Raw genomic sequence first — 14,690 nt, forward strand, 5'->3', positions numbered from 1 at the left:
GGTCTGGCTTCTCCCAAATTTCAATGCCAGACCATAATCGTTCGGAATACGATCATATTTTACAAAAATAGTTCACCGAAACGTGTTTCTGAAAACATTTTAAACGAGAAATAGGCCATACAGTTGCTGAATCTGTCTGTTTTTTTGATCAACAAAGGTCAGTCTGAAAGATTTCCGTCAGATTTTGAGAGACTTTTGTCACGCTCATCCCACTCGTCAAGTGTTTTAACATAAGTGCACTGATTTGCTAGTCAAGGGCTTGCACTCCACCAATCAGATTGGCCATTGAGTCCGACTGCCCGCCTTCCGATTCAACATGTCAAATCGGTCGAAATTAAAGCCGACGACTCCTCCTCCGACTGACGACGGCACGGAACACACTGAACAGACTCGAGTCACCGACCTTGCCAGACTGTCCGACGGCCGATAATCGGGTTGGTGTGTCAGAGCCTTTAGCCCTTTTCACCGTAGAAACATAAAGGCGAACTCTGCTGATTTTTCACATCAGTGCGCGTTTCCATGTGTTAAGGCGAACTACTGCATATGTTTTAAATGTTTTGTGGGAAGTCTCCAAGGTGTCCAGAGGGAGTTTTGTAAAGTCCTTATCCTTTGTGAAGGTAAATATCCTCAAGTGATGTTGCTTGAGTCAGCGTGGGGGTCTGAAGTCTACAAGTTTTAAAAGTTCAAATATCTGGAGGTGTGGAGTCCGAAAGAAGTGAGCTGAACAGAGCTCTGTAGCTCGCTGCTCATCTCTGCTGCAGGACACATTAGCCACAACACACCTAAATCTCTGACCCAACTGGTGGTGGTCATGTTGCATTGTGGGTAATGTAGGTGCAAGGTTTAGACAAGATAGACGAGTGTGTTGAATAATAAAAGCAATCTCTCTGGTTTTGCTGAATGGTTTTAATCCTTTTTTTTTTAAACAAATATCCATTGTAGTACCAACAATTGTAATAGGAGTACAGTTCTTTTAAAATATCAGCTAACGGATAATTGTGTCTCTGTCCAGCTCAGAATAAATGTGAGTCTCAACACTGCCATCCAGAGAGGTGCAGCTCATTTCTCTTTGTCTCCTCTTTTCCCAGTGTGTGCAGTTATTCTTTATATCCTAAAGGATCATTCTGTTTTTTTACAACTTTGGTCTCATTTTTATAGTATCGACCTATTTCCCTTTCAGTAAAAACACACTTTATTCTTAATCAGTCTGGGTCTTGCTCAGGGACACTTTGACCGGAGAACCTGGGATTGAACCGCCAACCTTGCTGTTATGTTGCGACCACTCTAACTACAAAGCCACAAGCTTGTAAACATTGTAATAAGAATGTTGTACTTAAAGAATGCAACAACATTACTAAAACGAGGTCAGACAACCAGCTGGGTCAAGGAACCCCCAAGAGCTGGTTTGAGAGCATTGGCGCGCTGAAGGAGGGTCTGGCTACTCCACAAGCATACATAAATCCAGCTAATTTAAAATTCCAACACAAAGAAAGCGGAAGGAAATGGAAAAGACATGCATCCGGCAGAATTTCCTGCAGCACCGTAGCATCCCGGAAGTGTAACGTCAAGGACATAGACTAATGGACCACTAACGCACAATACCAAAGGGCATGATCCATGCCTGCTGTATTGGTGGGTCCGGCTATATTACATGATCCTCAGGCCTTGCCAAAATGTAGTTTTAACCGATTTTACCTTGGCATAGTTGAATAACGACAGTTCGGTGGGTAAATAGGACATACATACCCATTGATATCCCTATCCTCTGCAAATCTCACATTTTGAAACTGCTGCTGAAAACGGTCGAATCTCAACAAAGCTGGAAGCTGACGTAAGCATCCCAAATCCTAGTCTTTGTCACGCCCCAACATTTGCATAGGCTACACCACTGACCTGAGGTCAGCTTAGTCTTCTGAATCTAGCTAGGTCATGCAGATCTCCAGAGGTCCGCTATTGAATTACTAAATTCACTTCTGAGACATTTTTATGCGAGAAATCAACTACGTAGAGGTCAAATATGGGCCGTTTTACGAAAATTGATGGCTAATTGCAAATTTTGTCCGACTGTGTGTCGCAGTTCAGCAGGAGCTCAGCAGGCTACGTGACACACACTGGGCCTCGCCGCCCAGTGTGTCCTACTTCATAGACTCCGGCTCGTTGTGAGCTAGCTGGATCTCCATCACGAAGGGAAAACCTGCGGCGCTCCATACCCGTGCAAAGTCACCGGTTCTGGGTTACTGGACTACAAAATGCCGAGGCCCTGATGGAGCTCCAGGGCCCGCAGCTAGCCGCGATTCATAGGATTGAAGGGACAGTAGCAGCTAACAAAATCCCTAATGTTCACAAAAATGCATTAAATTGAAATCGGACACCATAGTTAGCTTTATAAGACCTTGGGGTAGATGTTATATAAGTGGTGTGACGAAATTCAAACTGTAAATATATGAAAGTTATGCTGAAAGTGTAGCAAGAGATCTTTTCCCATAGGATTAAATGGGACACATAGCCTAGCTTGCAGCTCCGGAGCTCCGCGGAGCCCTGAGCCCCGGTAGTCCAGTAACCGAGAAACGGTGACTTTAACTGGGTATGGAGGTTGCCGCTTTCTCGTCAGACTGTGTGGAGCTCCTAAAGTCCGACAAGTCTTACTACATTTGCAATTAGCCATCAATTATCATAAAACGGCCCATATTTGAGCTTTATATAGTTGATTTCTCGCTTAAAAAAGTCTCAGAAGTGAATTTAATAACAAAATAGCCCGACAAACAATGTATACCTTTGCAGTGTCTGGAATATGAGACCTGCTGTCTTGTCTCCAATGTGTTTCTATGGGGTTCGCTCAAACCAATCAGCGTGCAGCTCATCTAAATATTCATGAGCATACCATATTTGGAAGAAAAGCTCGTTCCAAATAGAGCCATATTCACACTGCACTCATTTAGCTAATTGTGCAGTCTGTTGTCAATACCTTAAACCATTTCACACGGTAAAACACAACTTTTAGATCTCACTTAGACTTTTCAGCAAAACTCTAAACACATTCTCATTCTCAAAACACATTCTGCACTCTAATGCACATGTCATGCATACTGGTAAACACAAGTGGCAACAATCAAATACAAATAGAGAACACATGTCATTGATTGAACACAACCACTCAAAATTGATTTCACTTGTTTCAAATGATGTGACACAACCAATATAAGCCAGTTCAGAGAGCAAACAAGTTGTTGAAGGTGGGAAGGGGAAAGTCTGAGAATGGATAGATGAAACGATGTGAAAGGACGAGGACGAGCGCGTATGCGAGGTGTCAGGGCTGGATACGGCACACAAGAGGCTTCTTCCCCCATTGCCTCAGGAGGGACAATATTGCTTGTGATGTCGACGAAGGCCTGACCCGGCCCAAAGACAAGAAGAAGCACATTGATCACATGTTTACTCCTTTGATTTTTATCCCTTTTAGTATTGTATACTGTAGTACAGTGCATTGTAGGCTGTATACTGTACAATGAACACATTGTATGGCCCTGAACATTGTGTTTTCCAACAGTACTGACTGCTCAATAGAGCTTGACTGGTGGCAGGTTCATATCAACAAAGAACAAGAATTACAGTATCACAGAGACAAAGGACAAGTGTGTGAGATGCAGGGTACGGTACTGTAAAAATAGGGGTACAAGGAGGAGGAAGAACAAAAATAATTGCAAAGAGCAAAGCAGAGTAGTAGTTTCTGATCAATTTTGAGCTTCTATGATAGAACATGTTTTCGTTCATCTTAAGACAATGACGGAAAAATATGAATTTTGTTTTGAGATTAAAAATGTACTTCTCCCTGAGAACTATATGTTTTGAACAACGTGTTTTCTATTTTTTGGTGTACTGTTTACTGACTGCTTGATGGTGTGTATCATTTTGATCACTTTGTTTATGATTTGAGAGCAGTGTTTGATTTTGAACACGGGTAAAACTGTTTCAAAAGTTTCATTTTGTGAGAGGAGTCCGAGGTTTTGTAAATAGTGCTTGAAGATGAGGTTTTTTGTTTAATGTTTTCAAAAATGGTGTTTTGGCAATTGAGAAAAACTGTAATGCAGCCTCGTGTTTATATACTAGGAAATAGAGTTTGAGTTTGAGTTTATTGAATTGAATACAAAGCTGAATTTCTATCAGTTTAAAACATTGAAAGTCTGGCACTCTAAAAAAATATTTAAAAAAACCAAAATAATTACACATATACACCCATACAAACAAAGTAGTTTAAAAAAAAAAGTATTTTAAAGGAACCATAATTGCTGCCTGGGTTATGTTGGCTGCTAATGTGTTTTTCTAGTCCAGTACTTGTGTTCAAACAATATCTGTGTTAAACCTACACATTAGAAACTACTAGCTCTTGCATCAAGAATCTCCTCATTACAGTTCTTTTTTTACATCTGTTTTGTGTTTGGTGCCATGCGACATGTTAGTTTTGTGCGACTTCAACTGAGGATGTCTTTCAAAAGTAACAATTCAAACAAGATTTTGACAAATCCTCTGCCACTAATTTGCTGTAGCGTTCCTTTTAATAGTTTTTGTAGTGTGCTGCACAGATGGGTGTAAGGTGCATAACTGACACTAGAGACCTGGGTTTGTGTTTAGTTTTAGGCTACTACAGCACTTTGGTTAGGTGAAGGCAGAGCACTGCTGCGCTCTCCAAGGTGCTGAACATGCAGCTGGCAGGAACTAGGGAGCTGTCCTGGGTGCTCTCTCTCTCTCTCTCTCTCTCTCTCTCTCTCTCTCTCTCTCTCTCTCTCTGTGTGGTCCACACCAACAGGGATGTTGCCACATTACATTACAGGGTGTTAACATGTCTAAGCATTGACCTAACCTGTTGTCTAAGCTATATATAGTCTTGTGTTTGCCGTTTATATCTGCCTCTGCCAGAGAATAGTCATCTTAGTTCTGTTTGTTGTTTTCAGCACCATGGATTGATGGACACCAGGTTAGACTGGTACCACACAGTAATAAAACACCTGAAACACATTCTCTTCTTTACTCTTCACACCTCACACATATATAGTATCATTTACAAAAAGGCTTAGTTATTTCCTAAAACAGCTGGTGAAAGAAAAAAATGAAAGGAGGGAATAGTGACTTTATTGGGGACTTTTTTCAGAGAACTTTTTCTTCCACAATCAACTGAAGAGTCTTTAAAACGACTTATTTGAGCGAGCTGATAATAAGGAAATACAACAGCCCAGCCTCAAAGTCATAAATGCATGGACTAGTGTTTCTGCCTCTAACATGTTATACGTGCCATAATTGTTTGCGCAATTAGGCATTATTACCCATACTGTCACTTCTACCCTTAGATAAAATGGTTTAGATAATCTGGATAAACTGTCAGCTTGTTGTTTCTGTCTGACGATCACAGTGTCTCTAAGTTTCACCTACCATTGCTCATGATCTCCAGTGGTACGTATTACTGTATGTACTGTATGTACTGACCTGGCCCATTTTACTAAATGGTCTTACTGAGATTAGTGTCTGGATGCCTCATAGGTTCCTCAATGTTGTAGTTGTATTGTTGTATTTAGTATACTCTTTACTGCCTTTACCATTTCTGTCTTCGTTTTTTATGTAAAGTGCCTTTGAGTAACTTTTAATGCGCTATATAAAATAAATGTATTATTATTATTTGTAATGTTTTCACTCCATTGAATGAGAATTATCAGTGGTTATCAGCCTCATATATGGGTTAGAAAGGGCCTGCTACACCTACTAGCAGGTCCAGAAGGCTGTTATCATCTGTTCATATGGTAGTCTGGATCAACGACAGGTCATTTCCAGGATTATTGCCTCACATCCTGTACCGCTGGATGTTTCGCCGGATGTTCCTCCTCTTCCTCCTCTTCTTCCTCTTCCTCCTCTTCCTCTTCTTCCTCTTCTTCCTCTCTCTGTGTGTTGCCATTCTGAAACCCTGTTCGATTCGGGGAAACTACATGCTGAAAATGTCAATTTTTGAAGACCATTTGGATCACGCAACAAGGCAGGCTGTTAGGATCTGCTGTACTTTTAGTGCATCTCACGTTGCTTAGATTGCATCTTCGACTCCTACACTTGTCTCCCTTCCTTGCATCTTCGTCCCTCCCACCGAGGAGGCATGGGCGAGACACGAGGAAATCATGGGAGGAGAGAGGAAATGAGCAAATGTGTTTTAGAGAGATGAGACGTCCTTTCCTCTGAAGCGTCACATGAATGCGTTAGCTGTTTGGGCGGAGTTAGCAACTCCTTCAGCTGCACAGCTTCCGGGAAGGCTGCTCTCTGTATCCTCGCCTATAGGTCCTCGGTGATCCCCCCTCGATGCTCGCTCCTCCGTGATCCCTCCTCGGTCCTCAGGGCAGAAATAAGAGCTTTGAGACGGCCTTCACCGAGGAGGGACGGAATAACTTCCGGTTCAGCCGAGGACCGAGGAGTCGAGGAGCTATCAAATAAGGGACATGGGATGTACAGTATACCCCTTATATATATATATATATATATATATATATATCTATATATTTCCCCTTGTTCTCCTGTGTTTTTTCCCTGTTGTATGTTTGTTAATGAAACGTGCGTACGACCTCTCTCTCTCTCTCACACGACACGCGCTCTCTCTCACAGCTGTTGCCTGGCTCTGACTCGAAAAAAACCACGAGTAAAATAAAAGATACTGCAGAAGCTCTGCTACTGTGTGTTTATTTAAATATAGGTAGGTGTAGGCCTAAGAGATTGCAATTTAAGCCTGTATATTACTATTAGGACTATAGCATACATATGTCAAGGATGTATAAATTAAATAAACTTCAGCTGGAGTCCGATTTACTACGGCAACACTGTTGACTGCATCAGTGATCTCTTTCCATTCCGCATTCTTCCTACAGCCTTTAATACCAGTTTTCAGGCTGCCAAATAGTACACACGTTGCTGCAAATGAACCTGAGATATCAGGGTTTCAATCTCCACCTCTGGAAAGTTCCGCTTCTCAGGCAGTTTACGTCTCGCCATGTCGTAAATTGTAGGGGCGAGGCCTCAAAACCTATAATATATTGGGGCGTGATATTTAAATTACGATCGTTTTCATTTATCAATGTACGACCATTCTTATTCTTATTGGTGTGATACGAACATTTCATGAATCACACGTGAAGCCTGTCGTAAGATGATTTCTGCGCTCATATCTGCGCTGGTTTCTACGTTAGGTTGATAAATGAGGGCCAGTGTCTTTTGCAGTCTGTATTTTGCACTAAAGAGTTGGGGAGCACAGACACACTTTCATATATTTGATTTATGTCCTCCCACAGAAGATTAATCAGAATGTGAAATATTAGCATTTGCATATTAAAACTAAACACGTCGACAAGCATCCTCACATACACAACAAACCCGCGTTCAGACTGTACAGATCAAAGTGTCTTTCACATGCTCAAACAATTCAACTATAATGTTTTACACCAGCAGCCATCTGTTCATCAACCAACTTTTCCACCAGCAATGCATTATTAAAATAAAACAGTGCATTCTAAGAGCCATGCTTCCAATGGCAGAGCTCAGGGCTGTGGTTGTATGCCAGCAAATACCACAAGACGAATAAAACCTCACTTAACACGCATCTAAAAATGTATGGGGCTGTTTGGAAATTAAACGAAGGACCCACTGCTATTATTATTATGAGTCATATTTCTATTTTTCTGTATCTCTCTCTCTCTCTCTCTCTCTCTCTCTCTCTCTCTCTCACACACTCTCTCTCTCCAGTTACCAGCTTACACTAGCGGTAGCTAGCTAGCTTGTTTAAAACTTTCAAAATGAATCTACAGTAGTTGTAGTCTGGCAATGTGTGACCCTGCAAGATCCCCCAGTCTTTATATATATTGTCACTTTAACTTTAGAGGTGAGATGGTGTCAGACTTTTCAAAGTCTGTTCAAATTCTTCTAGTGTATGGTAGGCACTACCTGTATTTTATTAATAAAACATAAAATCCTAAGTCCCTGGACTCTCGTCTCCATCACTATGACCCACGATGCACCATGCATCATGTTTTGATGGATGGACAGACCGACAAGATGTGTCTTATATCTCTTGCTGTATCATCCCCGCCAGCATCCAGTCGTATATTTCCAAAGCAGGCGTGTGACCATCTGATTGTTTTTTACATAATTTACAATACTTGTGTCTTTTCACTGAAGCCTCTCTCTCATATCTCCGTGCATGAGAAACTTGGATACTTGTCCAAGAGTCAGTAAACACACAAAGTAGCCCCTTCCATTAGCTATTGTTGCTAACTGCATTGAAATGCACTTGTGGGTCAACTTGCTGGCAAATCAAACCCAGTTGCCTATTCATTTGCAACAATAACAAACATGTATTACTAAGGTAGTGTGGTAGATTTTAATAATTGCCAATTATACTGATCAATGCATTTGTCAAGGGGATCTAATTTGTGAATTTCAGAGAAAAGTGTTTGAAATGATTTTGTAACAAGCTTTAGGATATGACAAATGCAAAATTAGCACGACTCGCAGTCAGAATAGCCACTAATTCATAATAAGACCATGGTTGAAATAATATTTAAATTTCTGCATGGACAAATGTACTATTTCCTGTTTGAATGCAAAGTCTTCTTCAGTGACCTGCATCTGCAAAATCACCCGCTGTAGCCCCAAATATCTCTTTGGTAGAAGTTGTTGCACTGACGTTAATAAGAAGCATCCTGCCTTCTGTAACTTTCTGTCTCTGTCAGTGATGTTCTGATGTTGTTGGAGGAAACATATTTATGTACTAAACTCTTCTACAATCAACTGAGAATTAGACAGAAAGCAGCAACAAAACAGCTGGAAAAACCCATGAAAACATGCAGGCAGCACGCCGACATTTATAAAAAGATCAGATGAATGTAACATTGCTGGGGATGTGAATGTCATGTTAACGTTAGGGTGCTGTTGCTATCAAGGAGTGAGTAAGTTCCAGGAGTAATGTCGGCGGTCTACCATCTAAATCTTCCTCAGAATAAATATCCTGACGTTATCTGACATTCAGCTTCTCCTCTCAATCTAAAACCCAGAGATTAAGTTTTAGATATCAACAACCAGATCACTACAACCAGTATTGTAGTGAATCAGCTTCTGAATGATCAGCTGCCCTGTAGTGGAGAGCACCGCAAGCTGTAGTAATGGTAATGCTGATGCTAGATAGATAGATCTTTATTGTCATTGCATATATTTACACAACGTAACTTCATTGGAGCAATCCATGCAGCAAAACAACAAGACCAAAGTTAATACTGGAGTGGCTAGAACAGCTGCGTGTAAACGATGGAGATACTAAGAGCTAATTTCGGGTTCGGCCACCGTAGGAGTTAAAACGCGCTCGGAATGGGAAGGGCTAGAAAGTAATATTCAGTTGGTTGTCATAAACAATTTCACCGCTAGATGGGAGAAATTCTTACACAATGTAGCTTTAAATAAAAGCACTATTACTTTAATGAATTTTTCCTTAAAGGACAATTCCGGCGCAAAATGAACCTAGGGGTTAATAACATATGTGTACCGAGTCAAACGCTCTCTGGGATCTGTTTTCATGCTAATCGAATGTGTCTGTAGCTTGAAACTAGCTACCGCAAACCGGGGGTTAGCTGCTAACGCTAGCTTTCGGGGCAGAGGGTAAATCACTATTTCTACACCACTAACAAGGCTCAAAATAGCACCACACTTAAACGGTAGCATAATGATGGTCCCTACATGCAAACCGAAGCATTGAGAACTTTGTAAGTGTACAGACAGTTTATAACAAAGATAGATTATAAAGACAGTAGCGTTAATGTTTACATGCGGCCGCCATCTTGGATAACAGTCATGACCAGTCGAATGACGAACACTGTGTAACCAGTAACCAGTAACATAGCTCAAACACAGCGTTCGTGAGATATATATATATATATATATATATATATATATATATATATATATATATATATATATATGTGAGCAGGAGAGTTCAAACACACAGAGTTTATAATGATGACTGGATTCACTGAGGCGAGTCAGTCTGTTGTGTCACTGCAGTCACAAGACACGTGCCTGCGTGCCTGCGTGTGTATGCCTTTCCCACTAACCTTGCAATAGACAAGAACAAAGCCTGTAACCATGGTTACTGTACACAACAAAGATGGCAACAGCTGTAGTCTCAAAATGGCAGACAGAAATTAAAAATGCAGGACCGCCATGAGACAAACATCTGACAACACGTCAGTGAGGAAAATCCAATGAAAAAATTTGACTGAAACACAAAAAAACATTTTCGCCAAAAGACTAAAACTAAATCAAAATCAGGTGCTGAAGTGAACACCAAGCCTCACACTATTCTCTTTTTAAAAGTGAACAGAAGCATGGACATCATGTAGTTTCTACTGTTGGCTACTCTTGGATCTGGTCCAGTGAGTGAAGCCAAGCAGAAGATGTTTAACTTGTACAGCTGTTGAGTGAGCCTGCCTGCTGTAGCAAAACTTCACTCAGTCCTTTTAGTCTAACGGTGAATTATTTAGCTCATGTGTAAACAGTGAAGCACTTTCCCAGTGAGCAGCCAGTGGGGTTAAACTGGTTCTCAGTGGAAGCCTCTGAAGGTGAGCTACAGTTTTAGCTCAGCAAACACAGAGGAGACCAGGGCGCCATGCCGCTCCATCCAAGAGCTGTCAACATGGCTTTGTTGAATGATTCATTCCCTCCACTGTCTGCCCTTGTGTAGCAAACTGAATAGACGATGTCAGTACCACAACGTACTTCAAACCATGAACCCCTCAAGTCTGCTCTCTGGATCTACTTCCCACACCACTTTTAACGTTAAGCTTAGATACAGGAATTATCTCAGGACACTTTACATATAGAGTAGGTCTAGACCAGTGGTTCCCAACCTGGGGTCCGGGGACCCCTCAGGGGGGAGGCAAAGATCACAGGGGGGGCGCAAGTCTTTATCTGGTTTGAGGTAAAAAAAAAATAATATTTGCACATGTTAAACAAATTATGATAATACACTAGAATATATAATGTATACAAAAGTCGGCTCAGCTGTTCTTAGACATAAGTAGGGGGGGCGCCAAGGAAAAAAGGTTGGGAACCACTGGTCTAGACCACACTCTATAATTTACAAAGACCCAACAAAACAAAAATAAATACTAATTAAAAGTAACCATTCGACCATTAAAAGCTGTGTATGTCAGACAATAATGAAATATGTTATGTGGCATGAAGTAAAGAGATTGGAGAGGGGATAAATAACCTGGAGTTAAGCAAGTAAACATATTGACACCCGGATGGGTGCAGCAGAAAGAATTCACTCACTTAGATGTTGTTAAGTTTTAGTCTGTGTCAGCTGATGGTGTGTGTAGTTAACCTGCTGAGAGGGGCAGACTGACAAATGACACATGAGGGAGGGTGTGTGTTGGTTAATCTGATTTAACCCAGCTGTTGCAGGTGTCTGACAATCACGGAGACTGCACGCTGCAAACCATACGTTTTCACGCGGCGAACACTACTGAAGACAAAGATGCTGAAAGACAACACAGACCTTTTGTAAATTCACCAACTACCCACCAAGGAGCAGGCTGGTGCTGCTCGGAGCACATGACAAGGCCCGGCTAAAAAACGCAGAACACAGAGTGACGCGGCAACTGGGTGAGTCAGTATGGCACAGCGCAACCCATCTTAAAGGAACACGCAGACTTATTGGGACTTATTCACCGTATCCCCCAGAGTTAGATAAATCCATACATACCCTTCTCATCTCCGTGTGTGTCGTAACTCTGTCCGGTGCACCCACCGCTAGCCTAGCTTAGCCCAGATCCTGGAGGTTACTGGCTCCAACTAGCCTAATAAGTGACAAAATAACACCAACATTTTCCTATTTACATGTTGTGATTTGTATAGTCACAGCGTGTACAAATAACAAGGTCACATGAGACACAGCCATCTTCTAACCGTATACATACTGGGAACTATATTCTCAGAGGGCGAAGCACTGCAACTTCTGCTACTTGGGCGGAGTGATTTGCTCGCAGCACACGAGAAGCCCCGTGGTGAGGAGCAGAGAGTAACAACGGTGCTTTTCAGGTGTTGCGCTGTTGTTGTTGTTGTTGCTGAGAATTAAGAATTTAAGGTGGTTGGGCCACTATGGCTGCAGTTGAAATAGTCCCCCAACTGGATTAGAGTTTAGGGGCAGGGGCACTATTCAAGTAACCCTCTAGTGTAGCATTAGCTAAAAAATTAAAGCTCCAGGCCTTTTGCACCCCAGCCTGTTGTCACCATGTTCTGCTGAAGTGCACACACAGCTTGTGTGATGATGCGATTATTTGTAAGGAGTCATACAAAGCTAACCTGGGCTCGTAACACAAAGGAACACAGCTACTAAAGGCTAACTTAGCCGGTAACATAAATCCCCCTGTCTCATTTTCCCTGCATGTTGAAAATAACATGAGAATGAGACTAAAATTGCCTGGATGAGTGTATGTTTCTCCTACTTCTATGGGAGTTGTGCTGTGTTAAACTGTCTCACTTTGCGTTCTGAAGCCGGGCCTGCTGCTCTGCTCCGGGTCGGCTTTCCAGTGTCCCTCGTTGACTTCTCTGCCAGCCTGCTCTTTGGTGGGTAGTTCTGGTTTAAAAAGGTGTATTTACAGAAGTCGTGTTTGGTGGTTTGTTGTCTTCCAGCATCTTTGTCTGAAAGCGTGTGGTTTGCAGCCGTCAGTATGCAGCGTCCATGATTTTCTCAAGCCGGAAACAATCTCCTGAATGAATCTCATCAATTCAGCCTCAATGGCTGAGTTAAATCAGATCAACCAACATGCCCGCCTCATGTGACATCAGTCTGGCCCTGTCCACCAGCCTAACTACACACACTATCAGCTGACACTGACTAAAAAGTAACAGGAGGATTTGCATTTTGCTTCAGAAAACAGCTGTTTTTTGTTTTGGTGATAACTCTCACTCTCTCTGTCCTGTTTGCTCGTTGCTAAGGCCGTACTAGCGTCTTAATTTTTGTTTCAGAGCCTGAATTGTCAGAAGTATTTTTTGCAGTACAAGAACGAACACACATATCTGTCTGCTGAACGTAAGGCTACAGCCAGCAGCTGGATAGCTTAGCTTAGCACAAAGGCTGGAAACGGGGAGACAGTTAGCCTGGTTCTGACTCTGCGACTGGACTGTAACTTCCTGGAGTCTGTGCTGGCTGGCTGACGCTTAAATAACTCCCTGTATAACCACAAATTGTTGCTGTTACACTTTGGCTTTTGTAAAGATTAAACTAACAAGATACAACATGTTAATTAGGGAGCTTTAGAGGTGTTGGCAGAAGGATTTGGGGACCTTTAGACAGAGCCAGGCTAGCTGTACAGTTGGACCCTCATGGGCAGATGACAACATTTACATCACACTGGCGGCTTTGAGTCTAGGCAGATACAAATGTAAAATTTGAGCTATCCTATTTCACAATGGTCTGAAGGCTATTGAGAACAATGCTCTGGGGAAATCACATTCGGATGGGTTCAACAAGAAAAAAGGAAAGCTGTAAGATATTGAACTGCAGGAAGAAGTTGCAGCGATAGACAATTTCTATCCAGAACACAGCAGTCAGGGGAAGAAAAGCACAATAAAGGAGGATCTCAGAGTAAACAGGAAATAAAGAAATTAATTTAAAGCCAGGATATCAGTTAGAGAAGCAGCAGTGAGACACAGCTCATTTGTGGCTTAATAACCCTGCAGTCAGTTCTTGCATTTAGACAAAAGATATTGAATAGCATAAGCAAAAATATCATGTACCAGCTGTTTTACTTCAAAATTGTAGCATCTGTTTTCAACAACCCATATCAGTCAAACACACACACACACACACACACACACACACACACACACACACACACACACACACAGGCAGAGGAAGACAGAGAGGATTGTATGTTCATCCCCTGAGGAGTTCATTCTGCTGAGAGGTTTATTTGGCACCGGATCTGTACTGTAACGCCTTCAGACACTGCTGTACATCCAGCACATGGGAATTGCAAACAGCAGGCATGGAAATGTTACATATCATACATGCACATGCATCTGCACACACACGCTGTAGGCCTACAGCTGCACAGCAAGATTACAAACAATAACATACTGTAGGAGTGAAACTAAACATTAATCACAGTGTATATTCAAGCTACAGCAGTAGTAGAACTGAACATAGCAAGACATCCAAACATTGCATTTTCGCCACATGTGTTGAAGCAAACAATTGAGTGCAAAACATGTTCGAGGGAGGAGGGGAGAATATCAAGGTTTGGGTCTGCGACGAAGCTGTGGTACTGTATAAGGGCACCTTGGGTGTGCTATACCTGGTCTGTGAAAAAAGGCTACAAGTTAACAATTTAAAACATTTGTTAAAGCTAATATAAACAGTTAAATGAGAATAAGACAAATACAAGAATAAAAGTGCTGTGTAATACATTTAAAAGTATTTGATATAATAAAAGGCAGCATCAAAAAGGAAAGTCTTCAGCCTTGATTTGAAAGAAGTGAGAGTTGCAGCGGACCTGGAGTTTTTTGGGAGTTTGTTCCAGATATGTGTGCATAAAAACTGAATGCTGCTTCTCCATGTTTAGTTCTGGGGACAGAAAGCAGACCTGTCCTGGATCACCTGAGAGGTCTGGATG

The sequence above is a fragment of the Sander vitreus genome, chromosome 9 (genome assembly GCF_031162955.1).
Source record: "Sander vitreus isolate 19-12246 chromosome 9, sanVit1, whole genome shotgun sequence".
Classification (NCBI taxonomy): Eukaryota; Metazoa; Chordata; class Actinopteri; order Perciformes; family Percidae; genus Sander; species Sander vitreus.